Source organism: Bombina bombina, chromosome 5 (genome assembly GCF_027579735.1).
Source record: "Bombina bombina isolate aBomBom1 chromosome 5, aBomBom1.pri, whole genome shotgun sequence".
NCBI classification, from domain to species: Eukaryota; Metazoa; Chordata; class Amphibia; order Anura; family Bombinatoridae; genus Bombina; species Bombina bombina.
In genome coordinates, this window is record NC_069503.1 from 614350741 (window position 1) to 614377393 (window position 26653).

The window sequence follows — 26653 nt, forward strand, 5'->3', positions numbered from 1 at the left end:
TTCAACAAATAATCATGAAAGTATCATTTTAAAGACACCAAATTGTAAAAGGTTGCTTATATAAGGTGGATGAAGGTGGTATATAAGAAATAATTGATTAACACAAATTAATTAAATGTTATAAAGTATAAGATATATTGTGTTATAAAGTATAAGATATATGATAGGCTAGATATAATCATCCTTAACAAAATAATTCTTGACATAGAGGGAGACGTCCCATATTTGAACAGATGGCTTTTATAGTCATTATCTTACACTAATTACGTGCCATAAATCTTATTGTATGTTGCAATAATACAAATCTGTTTTTATACTGTTCCTAAAGGTTATTTAACATACATGTTTTTTAATCTATCTTGCAAATAAATAACATATATATAAAATATCAATCTCCATATCTTCCTTTAAGCTTTTCAAGCGCTCCCAAACTATATAAATTCAAAGTTATCTGTTCAGCGATTTGGTAATCATAGGGAAGATTACCTGTGAGGGAGCATAAGGATAACAACTTGGGGCGCGATCCGATATAGATCGCAGTTTGCGGCGCAAGCGAGGGAACCGGCGTCGCCCGCAGTTTCAGCTCGCAACTCGAGCTATCCCATATAGGTCGCCGTCAGATGCTAACGTGCCGTAAGTCTGACAAACCAGCGATGTCCAGAAATCTGCGCAAGTACAAATTTCTGGCGTCGCCAGTGACTTGCGGCACGTTAGAAACTGCCGGCGCCTATAAAACCTGACTAAAGTCTAAAACACCCGCACTGTCTAACACGCCTCCCTAACATAGCCCGCACTGTCTAACACGCCTCCCTAACATAGCCCGCACTGTCTAACACGCCTCCCTAACATAGCCCGCACTGTCTAACCCTCTATCCGCTATCCCCCCTCACTAGCCTAACAATAAAAAAGCTATTAACCCCTAAACCGCCGCTCCCGTACCCCGCCGCAACCTAATAAAGTTATTAACCCCTAAACCGCCGCTCCCGTACCCCGCCGCCAGCTATATTATATCTATAACCCCCTAAAGTGAGCCCCTAACACCGCCGCCATCTCTATTAAAATGATTAACCCCTAATGTAAGCCCCTTACACCGCCGCCATCTCTATTAAAATGATTAACCCCTAATTTAATCTACCTACCCCGCCGCCAGCTATATTATCTATATTAACCCTAAGTATATTATAGTTAATATAGTTATTACATTATATATATTAACTATATTAACCCTAATTATATTAGGGTTAATATAGTTACTATAGTATTTATATTAACTATATTAACTCTATCTAACCCTAACACCCCTAACTAAATTTATATTAAATTAATCTAATTCATTTATAAACTAAAATATTCCTATTTAAATCTAAATACTTACCTATAAAATAAACCCTAAGATAGCTACAATATAATTAATAATTACATTGTAGCTATGTTAGGGTTAATATTTATTTTACAGGTAAATTATTAATTATTTTAACTAGGTATAATAGATATTAAATAGTTATTAACTATTTAATATCTACCTAGTTAAAATAATTACCCAATTACCTGTAAAATAAATCCTAACCTAAGTTATAAATACACCTACACTATCAATAAATTTAATAAACTACAAACATCTATCTAAAAATACAATTAAATTAACTAAACTAAATTACAAAAAAAAACAAACACTAAATTACAAAAAATAAAAAAAAGATTACAAGATTTTTAAGCTAATTACACCTATTCTAAGCCCCCTAATAAAATAATAAACCCCCAAAATAAAAAAAATTCCCTGCCCTATTCTAAATTAAACAAATTTCAAAGCTCTTTACCTTACCAGCCCTTAAAAGGGCCTTTTGTGGGGCATGCCCCAAAGAATTCAGCTCTTTTGCATACAACAAATACAATCCCCCCCCCATTACAACCCACCACCCACATACCCCTATTCTAAAACCACCCAAACCCCCCTTAAAAAAGCCTAACACTACCCCCCTGAAGATCTCCCTACCTTGTCTTCACCACACCGGGCCGAACTCCTGATCCGATCCGGGCGATGTCTTCCTCCAAGCGGCAAAGAAGAATTCTTCCTCCGGCGATGTCTTCCTCCAAGCGGCAAAGAATTCTTCCTCCGGCGACGTCTTCCTCCAAGCGGCAGCAAAGTCTTCATTCTTCCGGCGGCATCTTCAATCTTCTTTCTTCGCTCCGCCGCCGCGGAGCATCCATCCCGGCCGACTGCTGTACTACGAATGAGGTACCTTTAAATGACGTCATCCAAGATGGCGTCCGCCGAATTCCGATTGGCTGATAGGATTCTATCAGCCAATCGGAATTAAGTTAGAAAAATCTGATTGGCTGATTGAATCAGCCAATCAGATTCAAGTTCAATCCGATTGGCTGATCCAATCAGCCAATCAGATTGAGCTCGCATTCTATTGGCTGTTCCGATCAGCCAATAGAATGCGAGCTCAATCTGATTGGCTGTTTATTATTTTATTAGGGGGCTTAGAATAGGTGTAATTAGCTTAAAAATCTTGTAATCTTTTTTTTATTTTTTGTAATTTAGTTTAGTTAATTTAATTGTATTTTTAGATAGATGTTTGTAGTTTATTAAATTTATTGATAGTGTAGGTGTATTTATAACTTAGGTTAGGATTTATTTTACAGGTAATTGGGTAATTATTTTAACTAGGTAGATATTAAATAGTTAATAACTATTTAATATCTATTATACCTAGTTAAAATAATTAACAATTTACCTGTAAAATAAATATTAACCCTAACATAGCTACAATGTAATTATTAATTATATTGTAGCTATCTTAGGGTTTATTTTATAGGTAAGTATTTAGATTTAAATAGGAATATTTTAGTTTATAAATGAATTAGATTAATTTAATATAAATTTAGTTAGGGGTGTTAGGGTTAGATAGAGTTAATATAGTTAATATAAATACTATAGTAACTATATTAACCCTAATATAATTAGGGTTAATATAGTTAATATATATAATGTAATACCTATATTAACTATAATATACTTAGGGTTAATATAGATAATATAGCTGGCGGCGGGGTAGGTAGATTAAATTAGGGGTTAATCATTTTAATAGAGATGGCGGCGGTGTAAGGGGCTTACATTAGGGGTTAATAATATTAATATAGCTGGCGGCGGTATAGGGGGATTAGATTAGGGGTTAATAATTTTTATATAGGTGGCGGCGGTGTAAGGGGTCAGATTAGGGGATAGATAAGGTAGATGGCGGCGGTTTTAGGGGCTCACAGTAGGGGGTTAGTTTATGTAGATGGCGGCGGGGTCCGGGAGCGGTGGTTTAGGGGTTAATAACTTTATTAGGGATTTCGGGGGGGGGGATCGCGGTTGACAGGTAGATAGACATTGCGCATGCGTTAGGTGTTAGGTTTTATTTAGCAGATCGCGGTTGACAGGGAGATAGACATTGCGCATGCGTTAGGTGTTAGGTTTATTTTCTAGTTAGTTTAGGGAGTTACGGGGCTCCAATAGTCAGCGTAAGGCTTCTTACGGCTTCTTTTTGTGGCGAGGTGAAAATGGAGTAAGTTTTCTCCATTTTCGCCACGTAAGTCCTTACGCTGCATATTGGATACCAAACTGCGCTGGTTTGGTATACCTGCCTATGGCCCAAAAAACTACGGGCAACATCAGAAATATACGCGCGTAACTTCTAGGTTACGCCGTATATAAGATACCAAATCAGCGTAAATATTGGCGTCGCCGACTTTTGCGGGCGACGATTTATATCGGATCGACCCCTTGGCGCTTATCTTAAATTAACCCATACACTCAGTTTATGTTAGGGTGTTAGGTTTAAAGGTAACTTTTTATTTCCCCATAGACATCAATGGGGCTGCGTTACGGATCTTTTGTTTCCACGATCGCAGGTGTTAGGCTTTTTTTTTTGCCGGCTCTCCCCATTGATGTCTATGGGGAAATCGTGCACGAGCACGTCAAAGCAGCGCTTGTATTTGGGTGAGGTATGGAGCTCAATGCAACCATATCGCCCGCACAAGCCTGCTTTTTGCAAACCTGTAATAGCAGCGCTATGAAAGGTTAGCGGTGAAAATAAAAAAAAAGTAATTAGCGAGTAGCCATAACGCAAAACTCGTAATCTGGACGATTATAAATAAATCTATGTAGTCCTGCAGCTCCTCTTAAAAAGGGTGAAATTGATGAGCCCAGAGAAAGGTAATCTATAACAAGAGGAGAGAAGCGCGGACAAGATTCAAGTGTAGGATACTTGTTTAATCACACAGCACACGATAAGAAAAACTTACAAGATGACAGATTAAAAAAAGGCACATCCACTGAAGATTACAGTGGTCCAGTGTCCCACAATCAGAATTCAATCCGGTGCATACGTCCACAAACAGTTCTGCCAGGGGTCTTGATATAACACACAAGTTTCATCAGCTGCTGTTAACCGGTAAGGTAATTTACCGCCAGCTGCTCGATACAACTCCGCTGTGGATATTAAAGTGAACACGCCCTCGGCTACTACTAATATGATCCTCTATGCAGTGAGGATCTATTGTTGCCTCATAGGGACAAAAAAAGCAAAAACATCTACGTGTTTCGTCTCAATTGACGGTACTTTGTCAAGAATAAAGTGAATAATGCGCTATTCTCCCTATAAAGGGTTGCGTTGCCAACGCCCCCATCTATATGATGATATAATTGGCTTATTAATATATGTTACACAGACCATAGGGCAAACCCACAGAGTTAATCATAAAAGTATGTGACAGAGTGTACAATTGATCAAACATAAATTACAAATAAAAATATACATATGCAAATTCATAAATCTCACAATACATCATAACAGATAAAATATACAATTACATGCTTGCTATAAAATTCATAATATTAAATATAGTTTACATACAATACAATAAAACGTTAAAATACACTTGATGATGAATTAATAAATATTGATGAAAGGTTATGTGAAAATAAGTTCATCTATTTGACACTCTACCCAAAATCTCTAAAAAAACAACAAGAAACAGAATCTTCTATAAAGTGACACTAAAAACTACCATTTATAACAATATAGATACACTATAAAAAGGCTTGGATATCTAATTCAATATTTAACTCCCTGGGTTCAAGACAATCTAAAGTCTTAATCAAAAATGTTTCCCTTTGTCTGAGCCTAAGTAGTCTGTTAGTATCCCATTTATCTGGAGCCACCCATTCAACAATTTTAAAGTGAAGGACAATTTTCATCAATGACGAATGTCGAAAATCATAGTGTCTCTTATCATTTTAAATTATGCCATAACCAAAATCCCCTAGATCTTAGTATTAAAGTGAAGGTCAATTTTCATCAATGAGTGCCCATGTTTTTAAAAATACTTTTAAAAACAGGGGCACTTTCATTGATGAAGATTAACATTGCACTGGATTTGAAGAAATACCTTTTACTCCTGCAAAGCCGGATCAATGATCCCCCTCCTTTTTCTTCCTGTTGTAGACCACAGCAATGACGAAACTGGCTTCCTCCAATCACAGCCAGGTATCACGAGCTGGACGCTCTGGGGTGCAAACCATGATTGGAGGAAGCCGGTTTTCGTCACTTCTGACGTCAGTACAGAGTCAGGGCAATATCATTTTTAATATATTTATTTTTTCTAAAGACTACCTCTGGTCTATCACCCAGTATGTTATTCAATACGGGCTCTAATTTAAGCACCTTGCCATATTTATTGAGAATATTTTTAATTTTATGATGTTGATTATTATGCCTAGTTACAAACTTCAAACTATCTTGTTTTTGTTGTTTCCCTGTATAAGTTATTTTGGGTTGATTATTTATAAGTTGTGACCTATCCATATTTGCTACCTTAATTCTAGCCTCATTCAAGAGTTTGGAATTATATCCTTTTTCTAAAAATGTCTTTGTTAAAATGTCAGCGTCCTTATTAAAGTCCTCTGTGTGTGTACAATTACGTCTAATCCTCTGATATTGACCCAGAGCGATATTCCTTTCCCATTGTTTTAAATGGCCGCTTTTGGCGTTCAGGAGGCTGTTCCTGTCTGTGGGTTTGTACAAATTCTTTACACTGTTGGTGCTTGTATCGTGATATAGGGTCAAATCTAAAAAGGTAATTGATTCAGGAGAACTCTCGTAAGTAAATTTTAAATTATAAGTATTACAATTCATATGAGAAATGAATTTATCTATTTCATCCTTGGAACCTTGCCAAACAAGTAAGATGTCATCAATAAATCTATAATATTTAATAATGTTCTTTATGAAGGGATTATTATTCCATATCATGAGGCTAGATTACGAGTTTTGCGTTAGAGGCTAGGCGGTGCTAACGAGCAGTTTTCTCTCACCGCTCACTTACATGCAGCGCTGGTATTACGAGTTTTTACAAACCCGTTAAAAGACAAAGAGTGAGCGTAGAGCAAAATTTAACTCCATATCTCACTCCAATACCAGCGCTGCTTAAGTCAGCGGTGAGTTGGTCGTATGTGCTCGTGCACGATTTCCCCATAGGAATCAACGGGGAGAGCCGGCTGAAAAAAAGTCTAACACCTGCAAAAAAGCAGCGTAAAACTCAGTAACACAGCCCTATTGATTCCTATGGCGAAATAAAATTTATGTTTACACCTAACACCCTAACATGAACCCCGAGTCTAAACACCCCTAATCTTACACTTATCAACCCCAAATCTGCCGCCCCCAACATCGCCGGCACCTGCATTATATTTATTAACCCCTAATCTGCCGCTCTGGACATTGCCGACACCTACATTATATTTATGAACCCCTAATCTGCCGCCCCAATGTCGCTGCAACCTAACTACACTTATTAACCCCTAATCTGCCGCCCCCAACGTCGCCGCCACTATAATAAACATATTAACCCCTAAACCCGCCGCACTCACCGCCTCGCAAACAGTTAAATATTATTAACCCTAATCTGCCGTCCCTATCATCGCCGCCACCTACCTACATTTATTAACCCCTAATCTGCCACCCCCAACGTCGCCGCCACTATACTAAATGTATTAACCCCTAAACCTAAGTCTAACCCTAACGCCCCCTAACTTAAATATAATTTAAATAAATCTAAATAAAATTACTATCATTAACTAAATTATTCCTATTTAAAACTAAATACTTACCTATAAAATAAAGCCTAAGCTAGCTACAATATAACTAATAATTACATTGTAGCTAGCTTAGGGTTTATTTTTATTTTACAGACAAGTTTGTATTTATTTTAACTAGGTAGAATAGTTACTAAATAGTTATTAACTATTTAATAACTACCTAGCTAAAATAAATACAAAAGTACCTGTAAAATAAAACCTAACCTAAGTTACAATAACACCTAACACTACACTATAATTAAATAAATTAACTAAATCAACAACAATAAAATACATTAAATGAAATTAGCTAAAGTACAAAAAAACCCACTAAATTACAGAAAATAATAAACAAATTACAAGATATTTAAACTAATTACACCTAATCTAAAAGCCCTATCAAAATACAAAAAAGCCCCCCAAAATAAAAATAAAAAACCCTAGCCTAACCTAAACTACCAATAGCCCTTAAAAGGGCCTTTTGCGGGGCATTGCCCCAAAGTAATCAGCTCTTTTCCCTGTAAAAAAATACAAACAACCCCCCCAACAGTAAAACCCACCACCCACACAACCAACCCCCTAAATCAAATACTATCTAAAAAAAACTAAGCTCCCCATTGCCCTGAAAAGGGCTCTTTTGCGGCCCAAACCCTAATTTAAAAATTAAAACCCATCCAATACACCCTTATAAAAACCTAACACTAACTCCCTGAAGATCGACTTACTGTTCTGAAGACCGGACATCCATCCTCAAGGAAGCAGCAGAAGTCTTCATCCAACCGGGCCGAAGTCCTCAACGAAGCCAGGAGAAGTGGTCCTCCAGACGGGCAGAAGTCTTCATCCAAACGGCATCTACTATCTTCATCCATCCGACGCAGAGCGGGTCCATCTTCAAGACATCCGGTGCGGAGCATCCTCTTCAAACGACGGCTTCTTACTGAATGATGGTTCTTTTAAGTGACGTCATCCAAGATGGTGTCCCTTAGATTCCGATTGGCTGATAGAATTCGATCAGCCAATCGGAATTAAGGTAGAAAAAATCCTATTGGCTGATGCAATCAGCCTATAGGATTGAAGTTCAATCCTATTGGCTGATCCAATCAGCCAATAGGATTGAGCTCGCATTCTATTGGCTGATTGGAACAGCCAATAGAATGCGAGCTCAACCCTAGCTTAGGGTTTATTTTATAGGTAAGTATTTAGTTTTAAATAGCAATAATTTAGTGAATGATAGTAATTTTATTTAGATTTATTTAAATTATATTTAAGATAGGGGGTGTTAGGGTTAGGGTTAGACTTGGGTTAAGGGGTTAATACATTTAGTATAGTGGTGGCGATGTTAGGGGGGGCAAATAAGGGGTTAATAAATGTAGGTAGGTGGCAGATTAGGGGTTAATAATATTTAACTAGTGTGTGCGAGGCGGGAGTGCGGCAGTTTAAGGGTTAATTTGTTTATTATAGTTGCAGCGAGGTCCGGAGCGGCAAATTAGGGGTTAAAAATTTTATTTTAGTGTTTGCGATGTGGGAGGGCCTCGGTTTAGGGGTTAATAGGTAGTTTATGGGTGTTAGTGTACATTTTAGCACTTTAGTTATGAGTTTTATGTTACGGCGTTGTACCATAAAACTCTTAACTAATGACTTTTAAATGCATTAGGACTCTTGACAGGGTAGGGTGTACCGCTCACTTTTTGGCCTCCTAGGACAGACTCGTAATACCGGCGCTATGGAAGTCCCATAGAAAAATGACTTTACGAAGTTTACGTAAGTCGTTTTGCGGTAAGGCCAAAAAAGTGTGCGGTGACCCTAAACCTTCAAGACTTGTAATACCAGCGGGCATAAAAAAGCAGACGATTGTATCTTCAAATTTGGACATATATAGATTGGCATACGATGGGGCAAACGTGGTCCCCATCGCTGTGCCTTGTACCTGTTTATAATATATTCCTTCTAATAGAAAAAAAAATATAGCTAAGAATAAAATGTATAACATCCACAATAAATTGAATCTGTAAGTGATAAAAACTTGCTATTCTAGGGGCAACCTCATGTAAAAATTTAAATTCATCCATGTTTAAAATATTCATGGCTTTGGCCTCAGATAAAAATATAAAAAGTTCCTTTTTGTATTTGTCGGTAGGATTGAACGTTAAAGGTAAGTAAGTGTAAGTATCTTTAAGAAGACGATAGGCTTCATTCAAATAATCCCTCCTATTTTGAACAACAATACCGCCACCTTTGTCGGCGGCTCTGAAGATAATGTCAGTGGTATCACTTAAAGTCTTTCTTCTTTGGAAAGATTATCTCTACAATGCTGTAGCTGATACTGGGGTATTTTAGATAAAGATTTTATATCTTGGCATACTAATCTATTGAATATTTTAATATATTCAGTTTGGCTATGAATAGGGTAAAAAATAGGCTTACGCTTTAAAGAATAATGTTTGATAGGAAAATCTTCGTCATCTGAATACATAGATAAACCTGACAAATTAAGGTCAACTTGAGCATTTTCTATAAGGGATATCCTTTAAATTTTCCAAAACATCTATAGTGTCAATATCAACATCATTCTAAATTACTTGACTCTCCAAATCATCAGATATTGTATTTTTAGAAAAATAACGTTTAAGGTGACTTTCCTAATGAAACATTGAATATCAATATATAAATCAAAATAATTTGGAGAGTTAGTGGGGGCAAAGTTGAGACCTTTAGTCAATAATTTAATTCATAACTGGAAAAAGTTCTATCTGAGAGATTAAATATAATTTTGATGCCTTGTTCCAATTCCATCTCTCTTTGTTTCTTTTTCCTTGATTTAATTCCCCCTCTACTTCTTCTGGGTCTGCTTTGTCTAGTGGCCTTTTTGGGTTCTTTGATTTAATGGTTTGAATTGTTGATTGTCTTTCATGAATCCCCCCCCCTTCCTGTTTGTAATGGTGACCTCCCCCTTGCTGTCTCCAAGGGGGAACCCCCTAAAAAATGTTGATTAACAATCCTATTCTTTGTTTGGTTAGCTGATTTAAGTTTATAATGGCAATTCTGATTATTTGATTTGGGTTTAGCTCCCTGTTGTAACCAACGGTGAAATTGTGGATGTTTGTTTAAACTGGAAAACCTATTCTCTAGTGGAATTTCATATCTTGCAGGTTCTCCCTGGTCTATATGGGTGGCATATGTGGTAGTACTAAAGTTACCCTTGGGGACATTAGGTCCATATACATTCCCTTTATATTTGTTTGTATTCTTATTCTGATTGCCATGAGAATTCTTATTATTATAAGTTTTCTTCTGACTAGGAAATGTTGAAACAACGTTCTTATTCCCTTGCTCGAATAGTGTGGGTAGATCACTATCAGGTATATGATGTCAGGGTTTTTTCCCTGTTTGCCATGTGCTGCTGGCAGGCATTTTACTCACCTCTCTTCCTGACTATGGTGCATTGTGGGGGATGCTGCTCATTTCCTACACTTCCTTTTATGGCCAGACTGGTGTGCATCATCCATGTGAGACAGGATGCAGTCTCAGAATTGTGATGTCATCACTAATTATTTAAAGGGCCTCTGTTCAGTATGCTTTGCCTTTGTGTTGTCTCAGACCTGCTTGTGAGAGTTCCTGTGTATTACCTGGCTGTCTGACGTCCTTGCTCGTTCCTGATCCCTGGCTTGTTCCTGACTCTGCTGTTTTCCTTGTTCCTGATTCCGGCTTGTCTGACTATTCGCTTTGGCTCCTGACTTGGCTCGTCTGACTACCAGCTCTGGTTTTGACTCCTGGCTTGTTATTTGACTTGTGGACTTTTTAATATTTTTTGCAATGAATAAAGGTGTGATTATTTTTGCACTTCTCGTCTCAGTCTGATTACTGGCACCCTGACATTACGCAAAGGGCATTACAAGATACTCATAATGCCCGCTCCTGGTGTTAAATGCTGTTTTCCATTCGTGACCCTCCTTAATCCTAACAAGATTGTATGCTCCTCTCAAATCAAGTTTAGTAAAGACTGTAGCTCCCTTGAGGCAATCCTATTCAGTGCAGAGGGTTTTTGAACCAGGTTGGCATTTACTTTGAGATGTTACCTTAGGCGTTTCCCTCTGACAGAGCAAAGGTGGGATTTCTCATCTCGTTACCCTCTGACACAACTCTTGCCTGGGCTAATTCCTTGTGGGAGACTAATAAACCTGTGATTTCAAATTACCCTGAATTTGTGGCCTCCTTTCGAAGGGTATTTGATGTTCCTGCTCGCTCCTCCTTTTCTGCTAAACGACTCATGTCCATTCAGCAAGGTACAAGATCTGTTGCTCAGTATGCTATTAAGTTCTGTACGCTTGCCGCAGAGGTTGGTTGGAACAATGAAGCCCTTGTTGCTGCCTTCTTTCATGGGCTCTCTGATGCGATTAAAGATGAAGTTGCTGCCAGAGATTTACCAGAGGATCTCGAGGCATTGGTGTCTTTTTTGATCCTAATTGACATCAGACTCAGAGAGAGGCCCTCTTTCAAGGAACGCTTGCGGAAGCCTCCTGTTCCGTTGTCTCCTACATGTTCGTTCCCACCCATGCCTCCCTCTCCTCCCGTGCCTCCTGGTCCCGAGTCACCAAGTACTGCTGAGCCAAAGCAGTTGGGATTCACGCATCTCTCCGCGGCGGAGAGGGCCTTTAGGAGCAGGGAGGGGCTCTGCCTCTATTGGATGGGTTACAGTGCCACCTTTTGAAGTATTGTCCTACACGGCCGGGAAACGCTCACACCTAAGGTCCTGTTGGGGGCAGACCTTGGGTGGTTTATCCTCGTCCCTGCAACCGCTTAAGGAAGAAACCTTTTGTCACGGTTGTCCTTTCCCGGGTGGACTCCTCCATAGTCACTCAGGCTCTTGTTGACTCCGGTGCTGCGGGCTATTTCATTGACAGTGCTTTTGTATCAAAGCACTCCACTCCTGTTATACCTCCTAACATATTTTGGCTACCATACGTACTAATTTGACTTCTCCCTTGGGGGAGGAGATCCTAGCTGCAGAAACCAATGCACCTCCTGAGAAACCTAGTGGTAAGTGTTTTGTTCCTGAGAATCTTCAAACTAAACTTTTTCACACTTACCACTATCCTAAAGCTGCAGGTCACCCAGGCAAGAACCAAATGATTTGGTCTGTCACTCGACAATTCTGGTGGCCAGGTCTTCATTCTGATGTTGCTGCGTATGTTGCCTCCCTCTCAGTTTGTGCACAGAATAAGACTCCTAGATGTCTTCCTGTGGGTCTTCTTCAACCTATTGCTAATGGTGAGCGTCCTTGGACTTCATTGTCGAGCTCCCTGTTTCCAATGGCAATACTGTTATCCTTATGGTGGTTGACCGTTTTTCTAAAATGTCACATTGCATTCCCTTGATGAAGCTGCCTACCGCTCAGGAGCTTGCTTTGATTTTTGCCCGGGAGGTCTTCCGTTTGCATGGGTTACCCAAGGAGATAGTGTCGGACCGGGGTAGCCAGTTTGTCTCCAGATTTTGGCGTCCCTTTTGTGCTGAAATGGGGATCCAGTTTTCCTTCTCCTCGGCATATCACCCTCAATCCAATGGGGCTGCGGAACAGTCTAATCAAGCCCTGGAACAGTTCCTCCGTTGCTATGTCTCAGATCACCACAATAATTGGTCTGAACTGTTACCTTGGGCAGAGTTTGCTCATAATAGTGCTATTAATGCTTCCTCCAAGTTATCCCCGTTCATGGTGAATTATGGGTTTCAACCATCCTTGTTGCCCGATTCATTCATGTCTCAGGGTATTCCGGCTTTGGAGAAGCATCTCCGGCAACTCCGTTCCACGTGGGTGTAGATTCAGGATTGCCTTCATTGTTCTATGCAGCGCCAAAAGTTCCAGGCTGATCGTAGGCATCTGCCCGCACCTTCCTACCAGGTTGGTGAGAGAGTTTGTCTGTCCTCCCGCAACTTGAACCTTCGTGTGCCTTCCAATAAATTGGCACCCCGTTATGTTGGTCCTTTTTGAATACTCCGACGGGTTAATCCTGTGGCCTACGCTCTTCCTCCTGCTATGCGCATCTCCAATGTTTTTCATGTCTCCCTCTTGATACCATTGGTTTGTAATTGGTTTACCACTGTGTTGCCTCATCCCCATCCTATCTTTGTTGACAACCATGAGGAGTATGAGGTCAGCAGCATTATTGACTCTCATATGTCCAGGGGCCGTGTACAGTATTTGGTTCACTGGAGGGGCTACGATCGGGAGGAGCATTCTTGGGTTCCCTCCTCTGATGTTCATGCTCCCGCCCTCCTCTGTGCCTTCCATGCCCATTTCCCCAATAAGCCTTTTGTCCTCCCCCAGGGGAGGGGTCGTTGAGGGGAGGGTACTGTCAGGGTTTTTTCCCTGTTTGTCATGTGCTGCTGGCAGGCATTTTACTCACCTCTCTTCCTGACTATGGTGCATTGTGAAGGATGCTGCTCATTTCCTATACTTCCTTTTATGGCCAGACTGGTGTGCATCATCCATGTGAGACAGGATGCAGTCTCAGAATTGTGATGTCATCACTGATTATTTAAAGGGCCCCTGTTCAGTATGCTTTGCCTTTGCGTTGTCTCAGACCTGTTTGTGAGAATTCCTGTGTATTACCTGGCTGCCTGACATCCTTCCTGGTTCCTGATCCCTGGCTTGTTCCTGACTCTGCTGTTTTCCTTGTTCCTGATTCCGTCATTTGGATATTATTATTTAAATCTTTCCATTTCTGAATATTTTCAAAGGGTTGTATTTTAGTAACTATTTTATCTATTTCTGTTTTAAGGGATTCCAATTTGTGTTCCCTATAGCTTGATTAGTGCTTTTGAACAATTATGTAAAATTTGCTCCCATTCAAATTGATATTCATCTTCATCTAGGTTGAATGCTGGGAATTTAAAAATCCTTAACCCTCTAGGAATAACGTAATGGAGGATATAAATGGCCAAAAGCACCAAATCCTGCCACTCTTTCGCATCTTTCATTAAAAGGATGAATCCAATGAGCCCAGAGAAAGGTAATCTATAACAAAAGAGGAGAGAAGCGCGGACAAGATTCAAGTGTGGGATACTTGTTTAATCACACAGCACACGTGATAAGAAAAACTCACAAGATAACATATTAAAAAAGGCACATCCACTGAAGATTCCGGTGGTCCAGTGTCCCACTATCAGAATTCAATCCGGTGCATACGTCCACAAACAGTTCCGCCAGGGCTTTTGATACAACACAAGTTTCGTGTGGATGATCAGATGCTGTTAACCGGTAAGGTAATTTGCCACTGGTCGCTCGATACAACTCATCTTGTGAGATTTTCTTATCACGTGTACTGTGTGATTAAAGAAGTATCCTACACTTGAATCTTGTCTGCGTTTCTCTCCTCTTTTGTTATAGATTACCTTTCTTTAGGCTAATTCGATTCACTCTTTTTAAGAGGAGCTGCAGGACTACATAGATGTATTTATATTGTCTATTTGTTTAAACTGAAGTGAGTATTTGACACTTGCAAACATTGGATTTGTTGTGCTTACGGGTACATTTATGGACTTTGTATATTGAATCTGTCATATATACAATTATCTCATAATTATAATTACAACTTTACAGAGGTGTTTTATTATATACCTATATATATTCTAGCACTTACAGCGCTACTTTTTTGTATTTTATTATACAACCTTTAACACTTTCCCATTTTATTCCTATAAGTAGCAGCAGATAGATCTAGAATAAATATGGAAGATGGTATTACTGTTATTAACAATATTAACGATATTAATGACAATATTTCAACATCTAATTAATTTGGAAATAATCACTCCCAAATTAATAGCCAACGTTCATCTAATTTATTAGAGGGGAATACAATAGGGGCTCATTGTAAGGATCCTATTAAATTTATTTAGAGATCTTGAAAAACTTTTAATGAAAGATGCGAAAGAGTGGCAGGATTTGGTGCTTTTGGACAATTCTATCCTCCCTGATGTTATTCCTAGAGGGTTAAGGATTTTTAAATTCCCAGCATTCAACCTAGATGAAGTTGAATATCAATTTGAATGGGAGCAAACTTTATATATTTGTTCAAATGCAATAATCAAGCTACTCATTAAATATAGGGAACACAAATTGGAGTCCCTTAAAACAGAAATAGATCAAATAGTTATTAAAATACAACCCTTTGAAAATATTCAGAAATGGAAAGATTTAAATAATAATATCCAAATGAGGTTTGATACTTTTTCCAATTAATTAAAATTCAACAAAACCAAAAAATTACAGAGAGATCTTGAAGATTTCAAGACAGATCAGGTTTATTCATATAAGAAAAAGGTAGCATTGGAAAATGAATCTAATCATATACCTGATATTGATCTACCCACACTATTCGAGCAAGGGAATAAACGTTGTTTCAACATTTCCTAGTCAGTAGAAAACTTATAATAATAAGAATTCTCATGGCAATCAGAATAAGAATAAAAAGCAAATATAAGGGGAATGTATATGGACCTTATGTCCCCAAGGGTAACTTTAGTACTACCACATATGCCACCCATAGAGACCAGGGAGAACCTGCAATATATGAAATTCCACTAGAGAATAGGTTTTCCAGTTTAAACAAACATCCACAATCTCCCCGTTGGGTACAATAGGGAGCTAAACCCAAATCAAATAATCAGAATCGCCATTATATACCTAAATCAGTTATCCAAACTAAGAATAGGATTGTTAATCAACATTTTTTTAGGGGTTCCCCCTTGGAGACAGCAAGGGGGAGGTCACATGAAAGAACCCCACCGTTACAAACAGCAAGGGGGGATTTATAAAAGGCAATCAACAATTCAAACCATTAAATCAAAGAAACCCAAAAAGGCCACTAGACGAAACAGACCCAGAGGAAGTAGAGGGGGAATTATATCAAGGAAAAAGAAACAGAGAGATGGAATTAGAACAAGGCATCAAAATGATCTTTAATCTCTCAGATAGAACTTTTTCCAGTTATAATTTAAATTATTGACTAAAGGTCTCAACTTTGCCCCCACTAACTCTCCAAATTATTTTGATCTATATATTGATATTCAACGTTTTATTAGGAAAGTCACCTTGAAACGTTATTTTTCTAAAAATACAATATCTGATGATTTGGAGAGTCAAGTATTTTGAATGATGTTGATATTGACACTATAAATGTTTTGGAAAATTTAAAGGATATCCCCCTTATAGAAAATGCTCAAGTTGACCTTAATTTGTCAGGTTTATCTATGTATTCAGATGACGAAGATTTTCCTATCAAACATTATTCTTTAAAGTGTGTCTATTTTTTACCCTATTCATAGCCAAACTGAATATATTAAAATATTCAATAGATTAGTATGCCAAGATATAGAATCTTTATCTAAAATACCCCAGTATCAGCTACAGCATTGTAAAGATAATCTTTCCAAAGAAGAAAGACTAGCGCTGAAAACTTTAAGTGATACCACTGACATTATCTTCAGAGCCGCCGACAAAGGTGGCGGTATTGTTGTACAAAATAGGAGGGATTATTTTAATAAAGCATATCATCCTCTTAAGGATACTGACACTTACCTTTAAAGGGACACTCAATCAAAATTAAACTTTCATTATTCAGATAGAGCATGGAATTTTAAACAACTTTCTAATTTATTTCCATTAACAAAATATGCACAGTCTTTTTATATTTAAACTTTTTGAGTCACCAGCTCCTACTGAGCATGTGCAAGAATAAGTGTGTATGCATTTCTGAATGGCTGATTGCTGTCACATGGTACGTGAATGCATTTGTGAATGGCTGATGGCTGTCACATGGTACAGGGGGAGTGAAAAAAGACATAACTTTTAAAATTGTCAGAAAAAAAAATCTACTACTCATTTGAAGTTCAGACTAAGTGCTATTGCATTGTCTTGTTATCTTGCATTTGTTGATTATGCAAATCTACAGTGTTGATTGGTCCTTTAATGTTCAATCCTATCGACAAATACAAAAAGGAACTTTTTATATTTTTATCTGAGGCCAAAGCCATGAATATTTTAAACATGGATAAATTTAAATTTTTAAATGAGGTTGCCCCCAGAATAGCAAGTTTTATCCCTTACCTAAGGTCCATAAGGACCCTTTAAATCCACCAGGTAGGCCTATTGTCTCTGGGATAGGTTCTTTGTGTGATAATTTGTCAAAATATATTGATTCTTTTTTGCAACCCATGGTTATATCCATTAGAGCCTATCTCAGAGACACAATAGATGTCATAAATAAAATGGAAGGATTAGCATGGACTCATGATTTGATTTGGATTACCTGTGATACTGCTGCTCTCTATACCAGTATACCTCATGAAAAGGGTAAAACAGTGGTTAAGGATTTTTTAGATATGAGTCACTTATCGAAATCCCAGATTCAATTTATTGTGGATGCTATTCATTTTAATCTTAGCCATAATTATTTTCTATTTGAAGGAATATATTATAAATGGGTACAAGGCACAGCGATGGGGACCACGTTTGCCCCATCGTATGCCAATCTATATATATCCAAATTTGAAGATACTATGATCTGGAATAATAATCCATTCATAAAGAACATTATTAAATATTATAAATGTATTGATGACATCTTACTTGTTTGGCAAGGTTCCAAGGATGAAATAGATAAATTCATTTCTCCAACATTGGTGTGTCCGGTCCACGGCGTCATCCTTACTTGTGGGAATATCTCTTCCCCAACAGGAAATGGCAAAGAGTCACAGCAAAGCTGGCCATATAGTCCCTCCTAGGCTCCGCCCACCCCAGTCATTCTCTTTGCCGTTGCATAGGCAACATCTCCACGGAGATGGTTAAGAGTATGTGGTGTTTAGTTGTAGTTTTTTATTCTACTATCAAGAGTTTGTTATTTTAAAATAGTGCTGGTATGTACTATTTACTCTGAAACAGAAAAGGATGAAGATTTCTGTTTGTGAGAGGAAGATGATTTTAGCAGACAGTAACTAAAATCGATTGCTGTTTCCACATAGGACTGTTGAGATGAAGTAACTTCAGTTGGGGGAAACAGTTAGCAGACTTCTCTGCTTAAGGTATGACTAGCCATATTTCTAACAAGACTGTGTAATGCTGGAAGGCTGTCATTTCCCCTCATGGGGACCGGTAAGCCATTTTCTTAGTTTCAAACAGAATAACAGGCTTAATATGGGCTATAAAACTGGTAGACACTTTTATGGGCTAAATCGATTGCTTTATTTGGACATTTTATTCATGTTTATGCTGATAATTCACACTTATAATCTTGGGGAACGTTTTTTAATGGCAGGCACTGTGTTAAACACCTTTTCCAGTCAGGGAGGGCCTTCCCAGTTGTAGGCTGAGCCTCATTTTCGCGCCATTACTGTGCAGTTGTTTTTGAGAGCAAGACATGCAGATGTATGTGTGAGGACCAGAAAGTTGTTGGAAAAGTTTCTAGAAGGCGTCATTTGGTATCGTATTCCTCTCTGGGCTTGGTAAAGTCACAGCAAAGGCTGTAGCTGGGACTGTATAGGGGTTAAATTTGTAAACAGCTCCGGTTCCGTTATTTTAAGGGTTAAAGCTCTGAAAATTAGTATGCAATACTCTTAAGGCTTTAAGACACTGTGGTGAAATTTTGGTAAATTTTGAACAATTCCTTCATACCTTTTCACATATTCAGTAATAAAGTGTGCTCTGTTTAAAATTTAAAGAGACAGTAACGGTTTTGTTTTAAAACGTTTTTTGTGCTTTATTGACAAGTTTAAGCCTGTTTAACATGTCTGTACCTTCGGATAAGCTATGTTCTATATGTGTGAAAGCCAATGTGTCTCCCCACTCAAAATTGTGTGATAATTGTGCCATAGCGTCCAAACAAAGTAAGGACAGTACTGCTACACAGATAATGAAATTGCCCAAGATGATTCCTCAGATGAGGGGAGTAGACATACTACATCATCCCCTACTGTGTCTACACCAGTTTTGCCCACGCAGGAGGCCCCTAGTACATCTAGCGCGCCAATGCTTATTACCATGCAACAATTGACGGCAGTAATGGATAACTCTATAGCAAATATTTTATCCAAAATGCCTGCATATCAGAGAAAGCGTGATTGCTCTGTTTTAAACACTGAAGAGCAGGAGGGCGCTGATGATAATTGTTCTGTCATACCCTCACACCAATCTGAAGTGGCCATGAGGGAGGTTTTGTCAGATGGGGAAATTTCAGCTTCAGAAAAAATTTCTCAGCAAGCTGAACCTGATGTTGTGACATTTAAATTTAAATTAGAACATCTCCGTGCACTGCTTAAGGAGGTGTTATCTACTCTGGATGATTCTGACAACTTGGTCATTCCAGAGAAATTATGCAAGATGGACAAGTTTCTAGAGGTTCCGGTGCACCCCGACGCTTTTCCTATACCCAAGCGGGTGGCAGACATAGTGAATAAGGAGTGGGAGAAGCCCGGCATACCTTTTGTTCCCCCACCTATATTTAAGAAATTATTTCCTATGGTCGACCCCAGAAAGGACTTATGGCAGACAGTCCCTAAGGTCGAGGGGGCAGTTTCTACTCTAAACAAGCGAACTACTATCCCTATCGAGGATAGTTGTGCTTTCAAAGATCCTATGGATAAAAAATTGGAAGGTTTGCTTAAAAAGATTTTTGTACAGCAGGGTTACCTTCTACAACCCATTTCGTGCATTGTTCCTGTCACTACAGCAGCGTGGTTCTGGTTCGAGGAACTAGAAAAGTCGCTCAGTAGAGAGACTCCGTATGAGGAGGTTATGGACAGAGTTCACGCACTTAAGTTGGCTAACTCTTTAATTTTAGATGCCGCTTTGCAATTAGCTAGATTAGCGGCGAAAAATTCAGGGTTTGCAATTGTGGCGCGCAGAGCGCTTTGGCTAAAGTCTTGGTCAGCGGATGTATCATCCAAGACAAAATTGCTTAACATCCCTTTCAAAGGTAAAACTCTCTTTGGGCCAGAATTGAAAGAGATTATCTCAGACATTACTGGGGGAAAGGGCCACGCCCTTCCACAAGATAGGCCTTTCAAGGCCAAGAATAAGTCTAATTTTCGTTCCTTTCGCAATTTCAGGAACGGACCGGCCTCTAATTCTGCATCCTCTAAGCAAGAGGGTAATGCCTCACAGCCCAAACCAGCCTGGAAACCTATGCAAGGCTGGAACAAGGGTAAGCAGGCCAAGAAGCCTGCTGCTGCTAACAAAACAGCATGAAGGAGTAGCCCCCGATCCGGGACCGGATCTAGTAGGGGGCAGACTCTCTCTCTTTGCTCAGGCTTGGGCAAGAGATGTTCAGGATCCCTGGGCACTAGAAATAGTTTCTCAGGGTTATCTTCTGGAATTCAAGGAACTACCCCCAAGGGGAAGGTTCCACATGTCTCACTTATCCTTAAACCAAATAAAGAGACAGGCGTTCTTACATTGTGTAGAAGACCTGTTAAAGATGGGAGTGATACACCCTGTTCCAATGACGGAACAAGGAATGGGATTTTACTCAAATCTGTTCGTAGTTCCCAAAAAAGAGGGAACCTTCAGACCAATTCTGGATTTAAAGATCCTAAACAAATTTCTCAGAGTACCATCGTTCAAAATGGAAATCATTCGAACGATTCTACCCACTATCCAGGAAGGTCAATTTATGACTACCGTGGATCTAAAGGATGCGTACCTACATATTCCTATCCACAAAGAACATCATCAGTTCCTAAGGTTCGCCTTTCTGGACAAACATTACCAGTTTGTGGCCCTCCCATTCGGGTTAGCCACTGCTCCAAGGATTTTCACAAAGGTACTCGGGTCCCTTCTAGCGGTTCTAAGACCAAGGGGCATTGCTGTAGTACCTTACTTGGACGACATTCTAATACAGGCGTCGTCCCTTTCAAAAGCAAAGGCTCATACAGACATCGTTCTGGCCTTTCTCAGATCTCACGGATGGAAGGTGAACATAGAAAAGAGTTCTCTGTCTCCGTCAACAAGAGTTCCCTTCTTGGGAACAATAATAGATTCCTTAGAAATGAGGATTTTTCTGACAGATGTCAGAAAGTCAAAGCTTCTAAGCGCTTGTCAAGTTCTTCACTCTGTTCCACGTCCTTCCATAGCTCAGTTCATGGAAGTGGTAGGGTTGATGGTTGCGGCAATGGACATAGTTCCTTTTGCACAAATTCATCTAAGACCATTACAACTGTGCATGCTCAAACAGTGGAATGGGGACTATACAGACTTGTCTCCAGTGATTTAAGTAGATCAGAAGACCAGAGAGTCACTCCGTTGGTGGCTGACCCTGGACCATCTATCCAAGGGAATGAGCTTCCGCAGACCAGAGTGGGTCATTGTCACGACCGACGCCAGTCTAGTGGGCTGGGGCGCGGTCTGGGAATCCCTGAAAGCTCAGGGACTATGGTCTCGGGAAGAGTCTCTTCTCCCGATAAACATTCTGGAACTAAGAGCGATATTCAATGCTCTCAGGGCTTGGCCTCAGCTTGCAAAGGCCAGATTCATAAGATTCCAATCAGACAACATGACGACTGTTGCGTATATCAATCATCAGGGGGGAACAAGGAGTTCCCTAGCGATGGAAGAAGTGACCAAAATAATACAATGGGTGGAGGATCACTCCTGCCATCTATCTGTGATCCACATCCCAGGTGTGGAAAACTGGGAAGCGGATTATCTGAGTCGTCAGACTTTCCATCCGGGGGAGTGGGAACTCCACCCGGAGATCTTTGCCCAGTTGACTCAATTATGGGGCATTCCAGACATGGATCTGATGGCGTCTCATCAGAACTTCAAGGTTCTTTGTTACGGGTCCAGATCCAGGGATCCCAAGGCGACTCTAGTGGATGCACTAGTAGCACCTTGGACTTTCAACCTAGCTTATGTGTTCCCACCGTTTCCTCTCATTCCCAGGCTGGTAGCCAGGATCAATCAGGAGAGGGCCTCAGTGATCTTGATAGCTCCTGCGTGGCCACGCAGGACTTGGTAGGCAGACCTGGTGAATATGTCATCGGTTCCACCATGGAAGCTACCTTTGAGACAGGACCTTCTTGTTCAGGGTCCATTCGAACATCCAAATCTGGTCTCCCTCCAGCTGACGGCTTGGAGATTGAACGCTTGATTCTATCAAAACGTGGGTTTTCAGATTCTGTGATAGATACTCTGGTTCAGGCCAGAAAACCGGTAACTAGAAAGATTTACCATAAGATATGGAAAAGATATATCTGTTGGTGTGAATCCAAGGGATTCCCATGGAATAAGGTAAAAATTCCTAAGATTCTTTCCTTTCTGCAGGAAGGTTTGGATAAAGGATTATCTGCGAGTTCTCTAAAGGGACAGATTTCTGCTTTATCTGTCTTACTACACAAACGACTGGCAGCTGTGCCAGATGTTCAAGCATTTGTTCAGGCTCTGGTCAGGATCAAGCCTGTTTACAGACCTTTGACTCCTCCCTGGAGTCTAAATCTAGTTCTTTCAGTTCTTCAAGGGGTTCCGTTTGAACCTCTACATTCCATAGATATTAAGTTATTATCTTGGAAAGTTTTGTTTTTGGTTGCTATTTCTTCTGCTAGAAGAGTTTCAGAGTTATCTGCTCTGCAGTGTACTCTGCCCTATCTGGTGTTCCATTCAGATAAGGTTGTTTTGCGTACTAAGCCTGGTTTTCTTCCAAAGGTTGTTTCCAACAAGAATATTAACCAGGAGGTAGTTGTACCTTCTTTGTGTCCGAAACCAGTTTCAAAGAAGGAACGTTTGCTACACAACTTAGATGTAGTCCGTGCTCTAAAGTTCTACTTATAAGCTACAAATTATTTCAGACAAACATCTTCTCTGTTTGTCGTCTATTCTGGTAAAAGGAAAGGTCAAAAAGCGACTTCTACCTCTCTTTCCTTTTGGCTTAAAAGCATCATCCGATTGGCTTACGAGACTGCCGGACGGCAGCCTCCTGAAAGAATCACAGCTCACTCCACTAGGGCTGTGGCTTCCACATGGGCCTTCAAGAACGAGGCTTCTGTTTATCAGATATGTAAGGCAGTGACTTGGTCTTCACTGCACACCTTTGCCAAATTTTACAAATTTGATACTTTTGCTTCTTCGGAGGCTATTTTTGGGAGAAAGGTTTTGCAAGCCGTGGTGCCTTCCGTTTAGGTAACCTGATTTGCTCCCTCCCTTCATCCGTGTCCTAAAGCTTTGGTATTGGTTCCCACAAGTAAGGATGACGCCGTGGACCGGACACACCAATGTTGGAGAAAACACAATTTATGCTTACCTGATAAATTACTTTCTCCAACGGTGTGTCCGGTCCACGGCCCGCCCTGGTTTTTTAATAAGGTCTGATGAATTATTTTCTCTAACTACAGTCACCACGGTACCATATGGTTTCTCCTATATTTTTCCTCCTGTCCGTCGGTCGAATGACTGGGGTGGGCGGAGCCTAGGAGGGACTATATGGCCAGTTTTGCTGGGACTCTTTGCCATTTCCTGTTGGGGAAGAGATATTCCCACAAGTAAGGATGATGCCGTGGACCGGACACACCGTTGGAGAAAGTAATTTATCAGGTAAGCATAAATTCTGTTTTCTCATATGAATTGTAATACTTATAATTTAAAATTTACTTACGAGAGTTTTTCTGAATCAAGTACCTTTTTAGATTTGACCCTATATCACAATACAAGCACCAACAGTGTATGTGTAAAGAATTTTCATAAACCCACAGACAGGAATAGCCTCCTGAATGCCAAAAGCGGCCATTTAAAACAATAGAAAAGGAATATCCCTCTGGGTCAATATCAGAGGATTAGACGTAATTGTACACACACAGAGGACTTTAATAAGGAAGCTGAAATTTTAACAAATACATTTTTAGAAAAAGGATATAATTCCAAACTCTTGGATGAGGCTAGAATTAAGGTAGCAAATATGAATAGGTCACAACTTATAAATAATCAGCCCAAAATAACTTATACAGGGAAACAACAAAAACAAGATAGTTTGAAGTTTGTAACCAGGCATAATAATCAAAATCATAACATTTAAAAATATTCTCAATAAACATTAGAAGGTGGTTAAATTAGATCCCGTATTGAATAACATACTGGGTGATAGACCAGAGGTAGTCTGTAGAAAATATAAGGATATTAAAAATTATATTGCCCCGACTAAATTAAGACAGCCGGCACAAATAGGAACTTAGACTAGCTGGTGTGGAGCACCTGTAGGTTTATACCCTTGCAAACTGAAAGATTGCATTATGTGTCTACGTATAGATAGTAACCATATGTCAGTTTCTAATTTTAATGGTAGTAGATTTTATAAGTGTAAGATTAGAGACACGTGCCATACAACTTATGTTGTATATCAAATGATCTGTAAATGTGGCAACATTTACGTCAGTAGAACGAAAAGAAAAATAAAGTGCAAACTATGAGAACACATTAGGAATATCGAATCAGGATTCGAAAATAATAGTGTCTCTTATCATTTTAAATTATGCCATAACCAACATCCCCTAGATCTTAGTATTAAAATTGTTTAATGGGTGGCTCCAGATAAATGGGATACTAATAGACTACTTAGACTCAAAGGGAAATATTTTTGATTAAGACTTTAGATTGTCTTTAACCCAGGGGGTTAAATTTTGAATTAGATATCCAAGCCTTTTTATAGCGTATCTATATTATTATAAATTGTCCCTTTATAGAAGATTCTGTTTCTTGGTTTTTTTTAGAGGTTTTGGGTAGAGTGTCAAATAGATGAACTTATTATCACATAACCTTTTATCAATATTTATTAATTCATCATCAAGTGTATTTTAACGTTTTATTGTATTGTATGTAAACTATATTTAATATTATGAATTTTATAGCAAGCATGTAATTGTATATTTTATCTGTTATGATGTATTGTGAGATTTATGAATTTGCATATGTATATTTTTTATTTGTAATTTATGTTCTATCAATTGTACACTCTGTCACATATTTTTATGCTTAACTCTGTGGGTTTGCGCTATGGTCCGTGTAACATATATTTATCAGCCAATTATATCATAATATAGATGGGGGCGTTGGTGACGCAACCCTTTATAGGGAGCATAGCGCATTATTCACTTTATTCTTGACAAAGTCCTGTCGATCGGGACAAAACGCGTTGAAGTTTTTGCTTTTTTTGTACCTATGAGGCAACCATAGCTCCTCACTGGACAGATGATCGTATTGGTGGTAGCAGAGGGCGTGTTCACTTTCATATCCACAGCGGAGTTGTATCGAATGGCCGGTGGCAAATTACACTTGAATCTTGTCCGCGCTTCTCTCCTCTTTTGTTATAGATTGCCTTATCATATACCTCGACGATATTCTTCTGATTGCAGAGGATCGTCCTACACTCATTCGTCATCTAGACGTCACTCTATCCCTCCTTCAAGGTTTAGGTTTCGTCATCAACTTCCAAAAATCGTCTCTTTCTCCCTCTCAACAAGTGTAATTTCTGGGCTTCCGCATAGACTTCACTTCAGACCTTCTCCTCCTTCCCAGGACAAAATTAGACAGAATCAAATTAGAGATTCAAGGGGCCCTCTCAGCCCCTATGGTATCTATTCTACAGCTGTCAAGGATCATTGGTCTTTTGTCCTCTTCCATTCAGGTGATTTTCCCCGCTCCTCTGCACTACTGGGCGATGCAACGCCTAAAGATTCAGTCTTTTCGGGAATCCAGGTCTTACCACCAAATGATTTTCCTGACAGACAAAGTAAAAGCAGAAATGTCCTGGTGGCTCCTCCAAATGGACTCGTGGAACGGCAAAGCTATTTTTGTCTCAGGTCTGGATTTAGTGATGCCCTTATCTCCTTGGCTGGGGTGCTTCCTGTGGGAATCTGGCATCTGGAAGCTCTTGGACCTCTCAAGAAAGCTCTCTCTACATCAACTGCCTTTTTCGGTCTTGCATTTCCCGCAATATCTCCCTCCAGATGCAATACATTCCTGGTATCACCCATACTGTGGCAGATTGCTTCTCTCCTTTTTGGAGAGATTCCAGCAATTGGCGTCTGCTTCGCCCAGTTTTTCTGTCTATTCAGGAATCCTTCGGTCCCTTTTTTCTGGATCAGTTTGCCTCCCGTACCAGCCATCAGCTTCCCCAATACTTCAGTTGGCTACCAGATCCGGGGAGCGAAGCCACAGATGCCTTCTTTCAACCCTGGCCTCTCACGGGAGCTTACGCCTTTCCACCCTTTGCTCTGATTTTGAGAACCCTTTGGATGGTGGGAAAAAACAGGTGTTGCCTAACCATTCTCACCCCCTTTTGGCCAATGCAACCCTGGTTACCTCTCCTATTGGAGATGACCATTTCTCTGCCTTTCCTGCTTCCTCAGATCCTGGACCTTCTGCTGGACCCGAAAGGTCATCCTCATCCCCTTATCCTCCAGGGTCATCTCCCACTGCTAGCATGGAAGATTTCAGGGAATCCTGGTCTTCCGAGGGCCTTTCCCGAGACGTTGGAACTGAAGCATCCCACA

The 26653-nt window shown here is 39.6% G+C and overlaps 1 protein-coding gene across 1 annotated transcript in view; it reads left to right on the forward strand.

Moving 5' to 3' along the window:
• The window catches only part of OTULIN (OTU deubiquitinase with linear linkage specificity), a 301396-nt gene that overhangs the window by 274002 nt on the left and 741 nt on the right, over window positions 1–26653 (forward strand). The gene's annotated exons all lie outside the window — the stretch shown is intronic.